We start from the raw sequence: 10,933 nt of genomic DNA on the forward strand, positions 1-10,933 counted from the left end.
TGGGATTTTAGTTCCCCGACCAGGGATCACATTTAGGTCTCTAAAAGATCAGAAGTTTTATACTCTCTTCCCATTGTAAGAGAAGTTTCCTTGCAAGTTATACTACTTTTATCATGTATCAAGTTTGCATATATTCATGAGTGTCCTTTCTGGACTCCTCTGAAGCAAAGATCTGTTTTTCTTTTCCTGAACAAGCATACACAGACTTTATTACTATGAAACTGTTCTTATTACATGGTAAAAAAAAAAAGGCCTTACTATTTTAATATACTGAAGATAAGATACTTAATTTTAAAAAGTTCCATTCAATATTCTACAATATTGAATAAAAACATTAAGTTCTTGATAATATTCATACTAGATTAAGGGACACACTGTTAAGTTATCACAGACATCCACATATTTTCATTGATAAGGACTCTGTTCACCATATTTCCTGTGAAGTATAAACATTTAGTTTTAATAAAAGGGAAAGTTTTATAAGGTTTGAGGTTTCTTTACAACTAAAATCTGATGCCAAGACATGGTTTTCACATTTCTAAAATAAAATGAACGGACATGATGATGTTGAAGTTCTGTTGAAGCTCTAAATTTTTTATGAGCCTATAAAAATCACCCAAATAGAAATTTCAGTGAAAAAGCTAATCTATCTCTATTTCTGGAAAAGTTTCCTAGAAGGTAGGATTTCTCAGGCATTCACCTTCATGCCTTGTCTCAAACATAAGATCATATCTAGACCAACTGAGGGTACAGAAACCTCCTTCGTTCCTAAGTAGGTTGATTAAAAATTAAATAGTGAAAACAACACAGAACTATGAAAATTAATGTAAATTAATACTTACTAACATAACATGCTTTAGGACTGAAGATGAGCAATTTAATAAAACAAGAGATAAAAGGATTAGACATACCTCATCAAACCAAATCTGTATTTCTAAAATGGTATTGTACAAATATGTTCTTACGAATCAAATTTACGTAGAGAAAAAAAGGCACCCTTCTATGTCTAAACATTATAGAGCATTTATTGAAATATTTCTTTGTGAGATCTCAGGGGGAAATAGTACATCCTTTTTAATACATATCATTATTTCAAAAATATGATATGTAATATCACTTCACACTGGTAACTTACAATTACGCCAGTTTTCCCCTCAGACAAAACTGAGTTTCTTCAGGTATTTTAGAGGAAATCTAAAGTAACTTTCAAAAATGTAAGAAGTTTTACTTAGGGGCATTAAAATAACTATTTCATTATCACAATTTTAAAATGAGGCAACATTACACACTCTCCAGAATGGCTGAAATAAAGATAGATAATAACAAATGCTGCCTGGGATGTGGAAAAACTATAACATTCATACATGGCTGGTGGGAATGTAAAATGATACAGCCACTTTGAAAAAGTTTGGCAGTTTCTTAAAAGTTAAACATAAACTCATCATACGCAGAAATTATACTCCTAAGGATACATCCATGAAAAATGAAAATTTATGTCCTCATAAAGACTTGAATGTAAATGTTCACAGAAGGATTATTCCAAATGGCCCAACACTGGAAACAATACCAAAGTTCACCAACTGGAAAATGGGTAAACAAAATGTGGAATATCAACACAATGGAATACTACTCAGCAGTTAACAGGAATGAACTACTGATGCATGCTAAAACATGCATGACTCTCAAAACCATTATGAAAAATGAAAGAAGCCAGAGGCAAAAGATGATATATTTAGGATGCCATTTTAATATGAAATGTTTACAAAAGGCAAAGCTATAGAGTCAGAAAGCAGATTAGTAGTTGAGGCTGAAGCTGAGATTTGGAACACGGATTAACTGAAAAAGGACATAGAAGTTTTTAGGGTAAGGGAGATTCTAAAACTGGACTGTGGAGGGAAGCCCTTCCAAGAATGGGGGTGTGACAAACATCAGGAACCCTTTCTCCAATGAAACAAACTGGTAAGAATGATTTTTTTTAAAAAAACAAGCAACCGTTTAAAGTCTCTGGATATTATCTTAAGGGCATGTAACGAAGGGAGAAATTTTTACATAAGACAGTCAACTAAATCTTGGTATGAAGAGAACCTGTGGCATTGGAACCATCGCAGACTCCCCTCCTTGCCCTTAAATGGAATGGAAGCTCTACTCTGTGTGGCTAGGCCAAGAAGATAGGGTTCCCTCCCTTACCACCTCCGAGTCTAGGACTGTAGTTTCTTCTCAGGAAGGGCAAACTACCAGCATTACTTATCTATCCCCTGCAGATCCATCTCGCAGAAGCTCTATTTCAGGCAATGTGACCGAGAGGTCTGGGGCACTCTTTCTCCACCCAGCCCAATGTGTATGAGGAAAGCTCTATCCCAGCTGCAGCAAGCTGGCTCTGATTGGTCTCACCCCATCTTGCTTGTAAGGAGATGGTTCCGTGCTGGGAGAGGAAAGCTGAGACCAGGAATTATCATCCCAGCTCAGTGCTCTGCTCATAGAGCAGGAGTGTCACTCCAAAGAAGTGGGCCACTGTCCTGGTCCCACCTCCACAGCAGTGGGGCAGATGTTCTGCAGAAAGGGAGATGTAAGAAAGAACAGAGAGGGCTTCCCTGGTGGCGCAGTGGTTGAGAGCCCGCCTGCTGATGCAGGGGACACGTGTTCATACCCCGGTCCAAGAGGATCCCACATGCCGCGGAGTGGCTGAGCCCGTGAGCCATGGGTGCTGAGCGTGCGTGTCTGGAGCCTGTGCTCAGCAACAGGAGAGGCCACAACAGTGAGAGGCCCGCGTACCGCAAAAAAAAAAAAAAAAAAAAAAAAAAAAGAAAGAAAGAACAGAGAGCACCAGTCCTCTCCCTGATGGGACTGAATGTATTAGAAACAGAGGACAGGGAAGTTCAAGCCTAAGGGTATACTGAAAACAAAGATCATCTTGGTGATAGGCATTTAAGAGAAAGCTGGCAACTCCACGATAGCAATAAATGAAGTGGCAGACCAGCTAGAAGTTTACCAGACAGAATCCAGGAAACAGACAGCTATGCAGACAGCTCCTGGGGATGGAGCAAATCTCAAAGACTCAGGAGATCAAGGAAAGAGACAGGGAAAGACAGCCTGGCTAAACCAAAGTCAACCATGGAGTGAAGGAAGGCAGTAAGGGAGACTGTGTGTATGCCTAAGGGTGTACCCTGAGGAGCAACATCAGGTGATGACCAGGGAAAACAGACCTCACTGAACTAGTCCACCAAAGTCACTAAAAAATTAAGGAAGCAAACAATGGAAACAACAAGCCCAGGCATGCGTGTCAGGGGAGGAATCGAATCAGTATTTAGAATTGCTGCAATGTATTAATACTATCTATATTATCTAAAATGTCAAGGTTTCAACCAAAATGTGATGAGACGTACAAAGAATTAGGAAAGCAGGACCCATAAAAAGGACAACAAAAGGAGACATATGAAACTGTTGTTGAAAGGGACCCAGGTGGTAGATTTAGCAGACAAAGATTTCCAAGAAGCTGTTGCAAACATATCCACAGAACTAAAGGAAACCAGATGAGACCTGCAAGATGGCGGAGGAGTAAGATGTGGAGATCACCTTCCTCCCCACAAATACATCAAGAATACATCTGCATATGGAACTGCACCTACAGGACAACTACTGAATGCTAGTAGGGGACCTTAGACTTCCAAAAAGGTGAGAAAATGCCCACATAACTGGGTACGGGAAAAGAAAAAGAAAAAACAGAGACAAAGGAATCAGGATGGGACCTGCACCTCTAGGAGGGAGCTGTGAAACAGGAAAAGTTTCCACACACTAGGAAGCCCCTTCACTGGCAGAGACAGGAGCTTCGGGGCTGCGGGGGAGAGCACAGCCACGGGGTGCGGAGGGCAAAGCGGAGAGATTCCCGCACAGAGGATCGGGGCCGACCGGCACTCACCAGCCCGAGAGGCTTGTGTGCTCGCCCGCCGGGGCGGGCGGGGCTGCAAGCTGAGGCTCGGGCTTCGGTTGGAGCGCAGGGAGAGGACTGGGGTTGGCTGGGGGAACACAGTCTGAAGGGGGCTAGTGCACCACAGATAGCTGGGAGGGAGTCTGGGAAAAAACCTGGGCCCGCCGGAGAGGCAGGGGAGCTTTGTTGCAGGATGCACAAGGACAGGCGCGGGCATGCCATAAGAGCTTCCCGCTCGATGGACTCACAGACGGCAGGGCAATGCCTATGTGAACATGAGCACGAGATGCGGCTGTGATCTTGGACTCCAGAGGCTGCCACTGCTCTCGCCAAGGGTCCTGTGTGGAAGGCAGGTCCCTGCCCACACCTTCCCACCAGCCCGTACAGCCAGCCATGGCCGAGGGTCCCACGCACCAGGGCCAACTTTCCAGAACGAACTCACAATGCACCTCGGGCTCTTGCAACTTCACGCCGGCCTCTGCCCCGCGCAGGCACTCCCCGCACATCCCAATTATGACTGCCATTTCCTTCCCTCCCCACAGGCCTGAGGGAGCAAGTGAGACCTAATCAGCCACTGCTTTCGCCCCCTCTTGCCTGGGCAGGGAACAGATGCCTGAGGGTGGCCCACACGCACAGGCGGCAGAAACCAAAGCTGAACCCAAGGGGAAGTGCAAACAAAGAAGAGAAAGAGAAATATCCCTGTGTAACTGCAGGAGCATTGGATTAAATGCCCTCAATTGGCTGGGTAATCCCCGCATCTATGGAACACCTGAATAGAAAACAAGTATGCCCACAATTGAGGGTGGGGACGTTGGGGGCAGCTGTGGGCTTTGGGGGCCAGGACACACAGGACTAAGGCCAGGTCAGAGTCTGAGCTGGCCCCACAGAGCCCACAGCAGGTGCAGGGACCTAGCCATAAGGACTGGAGAGCTTCCTGGGGAGGCAGCGACTGCCTGTGGCTCACTGTGGGGGCCAGGACACTGACAGCTGAGGCCACAGGACGATATCGCTCTTTTTTTTTTTTTTTGGTTCTGTTGTTCTTTTTTAGTATTATTATTTTACTTTTATATTTACTTTTCATGCTTTTATTTTTAATATATATTTTATTTTATTTACTTTCCTAATTCTACTGCACTTTTTCATTATATTGTGTTTGTTCCTTGTGTTTGATTTTTTCCCTTGTTTTGCTCTGTTTTCACTTTAGTTTTAACTATATTTTATATTTTTTTATTTTTACCTTTTTAAATTTTTTTCCTTTTGTTTTCATCTTTCGTCATCACATTTTTCTTTGATCGTTTTTGTGTATTAGTTTTATGTTTTCATTGCCTTTTTTAGTTTGCTTTCTGCATTTGATTTGTTTCTGGTTTCATTTTTTGTTACTTTAGTTTTTAGTGTTTGCTTTCATTTTTGGATTTGTTTATTGGTTTGGTTGCTCTCTTCTTTGTTTTCTCTTTTTTTTCTTTTTGTAAGTGCATGTGTGTATGTTTCTCTGTGTGATTCTGTCTGTTTAGTTTTGCTTTAACCATTTCTGTTGAGGTTTTGTCTGTTCATTTGTTTGGGTTCTTTTTTGTTTTGTTTTCTTTTATTTTTTCTTATTACTTTTCTTCCATGCCGTGTGGCTTGCAGGGTCTTGGTGCTCTACCAGGGTCAGGCCTGAGCCTCTGAGGTGGGAAAGGAGAGTCTAGGACGTCAGACGACCAGAGAACTCCTGGCCCCATGCAATATTAATCGGTGAGAGATCTCCCAAAGGTCGCCGTCTCAACACTAACACCCGGCTCCACCAACGGCCAACAAGCTGTAGTGCTGGACACCTCATGCCAAACAACTAGCAAGACAGGAATACAACCCCACCTGCTAACAGACAGGCTACCTAAAGTCATACTAAGCTCACAGTCACCCCAAAACACACCACTGGATGCAGCCCTGCCTATCAGAGGAACAAGATCCAGCTCTACCCACCAGAACACAGGCTCCAGTCCCCTCCATCAGGAAGCCTACACAAGCCACTGGACAAACCTCACCCAATGGGGACCTAAAACAGAAGTAAGAGGAACTATGACCCTGCAGCCTGCAGAAAGGAGACCCCAAACACGGTAAGTTAAACAAAATGAGAAGACAGAGAAATATGCAGCAGATGAAGGAGCGAGGTAAAAACCAACAAGACCAACAAATGAAGAGGAGACAGGCAGTTTACCTGAAACAGAATTCAGAGTAATGATAGTAAAGATGATCCAAAATCTTGGAAATAGAATGGAGAAAATACAAGACATGTTTAACAAGGACCTAGAAGAACTAAAGAGCAAAGAAACAGTGATGGACAACACAATAACTGAAATTAAAAATACTCTAGAAGGAATCAATAGCAGAATAACTGAGGCAGAAGAATGGATAAGTGAGTTGGAATACAGAATGGTGGAAGTAACTGCCATGGAGCAGGATAAAGAAAAAAGAATGAAAAGAATTGAGGACAGTCTCAGAGACCTCTGGGACAACATTAAACGCACCAACATTCGAATTATAGGGGTCCCAGAAGAAGAAGAGAAAAAGAAAGGGTCTGAGAAAATATTTTAAGGGATTATAGTTGAAAACTGCCCTAACATCAGAAAGGAAATGGTCAATCAAGTCCAGGAAGCACAGAGAGTCCCATACAGGATAAACCCAAGGAGAAACATACTGAGGCACATATTAATCAAACTATTAAAAGTTAAATACAAAGAAAAAATATTAAAAGCAGCAAGGGAAAAGTAACAAATAACATACAAGGAAATTCCCATAAGGTTATCAGCTGATTTTTCAGCAGAAACTCTGCAAGCCAGAAGTGAGTGTAGATATTTATGCACCCAACATAGGAGCACCTCAATACATAAGGCAAATGCTAACAGCCATAAAAGGGGAAATTGACAGTAATACAATAACAGTAGGGGACTTTAACACCCCACTTCCACCAATGGACAGATTACCCAAAATGAAAATAAAAAAGGAAACACAAGCTTTAAATGACACATTAGACCAGATGGACTTAACTGATATTTGTAGGACTTTCCATCCAAAAACAACAGAATACACTTTCTTCTCAAGTGCACACGGAACATTCTCCAGGATGGAACACAGCCTGGGTCACAAATTATGCCTAGGTAAATTTAATAAAATTGAAATCATATCAAGCACCTTTTCCAACCACAATGATATGAGAGTAGATATCAATTACAGGGAAAAAAACTGTAAAAATTACGAACACATGGAGGCTAAACAACACGCTACTAAATAACCAAGAGATCGCTGAAGAAATAAAAGAGGAAATCAAAAAATACCTAGATATCTTTGTCTGGTTTTGGCACCACTATTTATAATAGCCAGAACATGGAAGCAACCTAAAATGTCCATCAACAGATGAATGGATAAAGAAGATGTGGCACATATACATAATGGAATATTACTCAGCCATAAAGAGAAACAAAATTGAGTTATTTGTAGTGAGGTGTATGGACCTAGAGTCTGTCACACAGAATGAAGTAAGTCACAAAGAGAAAAACAAATACCATATGCTAACGCATAAATATGGAATCTAGAAAAATGGTACTGATGAACCTAGTGGTAGGGCAGGAATAAAGATGCAGATGTTGAAAATGGACTTGAGGACACAGCAGGGAAGAGGAGGCTGGGACATAGTGAGAGAGTAACATTGACATCCATACACTACCAAATGTAAAATGGATGGCTGGTTGGAAGCTGCTGCATAGCACAGGGAGATCAGTTCAGTGCTTTGTGACCATCTAGAGGGGTGGGAGGGAGGTTCAAGAGGGAGGGGATATGGGGATATGTGTGTGAATATAGATGATTCACTGTGTTGTACAGCAGAAACTAACACAACATTGTGAAGCAATTATATTCCAGTAAAGATGTATAAAGAAAGAAAAGAACTAAAGGAAAACATTTAAAGAATACAAGGAATGTATGAACAATGACTAATCAAACACAGAATATCAATAAGAACCAAGTGGAAAGTCTGGAGTTGAAAAGTACAATAACTGAAATGAAAAATTCACTAGAGGGGATCCCTGGTAGATCTGAGCTGGCAATAGAAAGATGCAGTAGGGCTTCCCTGGTGGCGCAGTGGTTGAGAGTCCGCCTGCCGATGCAGGGCACACGGGTTCGTGCCCCGGTCCGAGAAGATCCCACATGCCGCGGAGCGGCTGGGCCCGTGAGCCATGGCCGCTGAGCCTGCGCGTCTGGAGCCTGTGCTCCGCAACGGGAGAGGCCACAACAGTGAGAGGCCCACGTACCGCAAAAAGAAAAAAAAAGAAAAAGAAAGATGCAGTAAACTCGACGATGGACCAAAAGAAAATATGCAACCTGAAGATCAGAGAAAAAAATAAAAAGAACAAAATTGAACAGACCTCAGAGAAATGTGGAACACCATTAGGTATTCTACGATACGTGTAAAAGGAGTACCAGAAGGACAAGAGAGATAGAAACAGAAAAAAATTAAATAAATAATAATTGTAAATGTCCCAAATTCAATGGAAAACATTAATCTATACACCCAAGAAGACCAATAAACTTCAAGTAGAATAAACACAGAGATTCACATCCAGACACACCATGGTTAAAATGTTTAAAAAAAGTCAATGAGAAATCCTGAAAGCAGCAAAAGAAAAATGACTCTTCATTTCAAGGGAATACCAATAAAATTCACAGTTGACTTCTCACCTGAAACAATGGACACAAGAAAGCAGTGGGATGAAATATTCAAAGTACTGAAAGGAAAATAAACTGTCAGCCAAGAATCTTATATTCAGCAAAACCATCTTTCATAAATGAAGGTGAGATAAATAAATTCTTAAATAAACAAAAATAAGAGATTATTGCTAGCACACCCATCTTATGGGAAGTACTGAGGAAAGTTCTTCAGGCTGAAAGTATATGACACCAGACATTAATTCAAATCAACATGAAAAAACAAAGAGCACCATTCAAGGTAATTACGTACTTAGTGTAAATGTTTATTTCTTCCCCTTTCTTCTCTTAACTGATTTTAAAAACAACAGCATAAAATAATATGTGTATATCATTATAGTATTGCTCCTGTCATATATATAAATATATTTGACAAAAATGGCACAAAGGAACTAAATGGGAAGAAAGTATCATTAGAGTAAGGAATGACACCAGATGATAAACAGAATATGCAGAAACAAATGAAGAGAATATTTTTTTTTTTTTCGGTACGCAGGCCTCTCACTGTTGTGGCCTCTCCCATTGAGGAGCACAGGCTCCGGACGCGCAGGCTCAGTGGCCATGGCTCACGGGCCTAGTCGCTCTGCGGCATATGGGATCTTCCCAGACCGGGGCACAAACCCGTGTCCCTTGCATCGGCAGGCGGACTCTCATCCACTGCACCACCAGGGAAGCCCAAGAATTATTTTTTTAAAATTCTGTAAATACATTCTTGCTCTCTTTTCCTCTCTCAGTTTCTTTTAAAAACATAGTTTTACAATGAATAATTGTAAAATTAATTATGAATTTATTTTTAAATGAATGAATACGTTTTTGGTTTTGTAATGGAACACAGGTATTTGTCATAATATAACAATAAAAGCACAAAAAAAGTGGGAAAAAGGAAATCAGCTGTATGAGGATAACTTTTCCATAGCTCCCTGGAATTAATTTAGTATAAATCTGTTAAGTTAATATGTATATTTAGGCCCTAAAGCAACCACAGTTGGCCCTCCGTATCCATGGATTCCACATCAGTAGATTCAACCAATTCAACCAATATTGAAAATATTCGGGAAAAAAATTCCAGAAAGTTCCCAAAGCAAAACTTGAATTTGCTGTGCACTGGTAACCATTTACATAGTATTTACATTGTATAAGGTATTGTAAGTAACCTAGAGATGACAATGTGTATGGGAGGATGTTCATAGGCTATATGCAAGTCCCATTTTACATGAGGGACTTGAACATCTGAGAATTTTGGCATCCTGGAACCAATCCCTTTTGGAACAACTGCACAAGAAAATCACTACAAAAACGTAGTAAAAAAGGTATTAAAAGATTTAAAATATTATACTAGAAAATATTCACTCAATGCAAGAGAAAACAAGAAAGATAGAGGAACAAAAAGGACATGAGACATATAGAAAACAGAAAGAATGACAGATATAAATTCAATTACTGCAAATATTAAATGTATATGAATTAAATAATCCAATCAAAAGCATAGATCAGCATACTGAATCCAAAAAAAAAAAAAACAAAGCACAAAAAACACAAGATCAAAGTATATGCTAACCAGAGGAGACACCCTTTAGATTCAAAGATATAAACAGATTAAAAACAAATGGATGGGAAAAGACACTGTACAAATAGAAGAAAAAAAAAGGGGGAGAGAGAGAGAAAACTGGAATGGCTATCCTCATACTAGACAAAATAAACTTTAAACAAAAATGTCACTACAGATAAAGAGGGACATTTTTAATAATAAAAGGGTCAGTCTATCCAGAAAATATAAAATTTCTGTACATACAATGCAATGAACTATTGAGCCCCAAAATACACAAAGTAAAAACTGATAGATTTAAAGGGAGACACAGAAAATTCAGCACTATTAGCTGGAGATTTAAGTATTCCATTTATAGTAATGAATAGAAAAATGTGATAGAAATATAGATCAGTGGAATAGAATTGAAAGTCTAGAAATAAACTTGTACCTTTATGGTTAGCACTGGAATTCTTCCTTTTTGTGTTGGGTACAGACTTCCTTAAACATTTCAGTCTGAGCCCATAACTTTCTAGTTATATTAGGTTATTAAAAACAGTGTCTTTCAGATTAAGACTTTATTCTATCCATTTGTGTAAAACCTTCACTTGGAATCAAATATCTTCCTTCTTCCAATGAGGTCTAGACTTGAGGCTTTTAGTGATTTTGAGTGAATAGGGGTGAAGCCCATCTTCTTATACCTGATCTTTCTCCTTGGGTATTAACCAGGGATAGGGAAAGAGAAG

At 40.1% G+C, this 10,933-nt stretch overlaps 1 protein-coding gene and 1 pseudogene across 1 annotated transcript in view; one reads left to right on the forward strand and one right to left on the reverse strand.

Annotated features, from left to right (window-relative positions):
• The window catches only part of CTNND2 (catenin delta 2), a 950,773-nt gene that overhangs the window by 675,127 nt on the left and 264,713 nt on the right, over nucleotides 1–10,933 (reverse strand). The gene's annotated exons all lie outside the window — the stretch shown is intronic.
• The window catches only part of LOC103073780 (sialomucin core protein 24-like), a 19,605-nt pseudogene continuing 16,926 nt past the window's right edge, over nucleotides 8,255–10,933 (forward strand).

The sequence above is a fragment of the Lipotes vexillifer genome, unplaced genomic scaffold (genome assembly GCF_000442215.2).
Source record: "Lipotes vexillifer unplaced genomic scaffold, Lipotes_vexillifer_v1.1 scaffold458, whole genome shotgun sequence".
Lineage (NCBI taxonomy): Eukaryota > Metazoa > Chordata > Mammalia > Artiodactyla > Lipotidae > Lipotes > Lipotes vexillifer.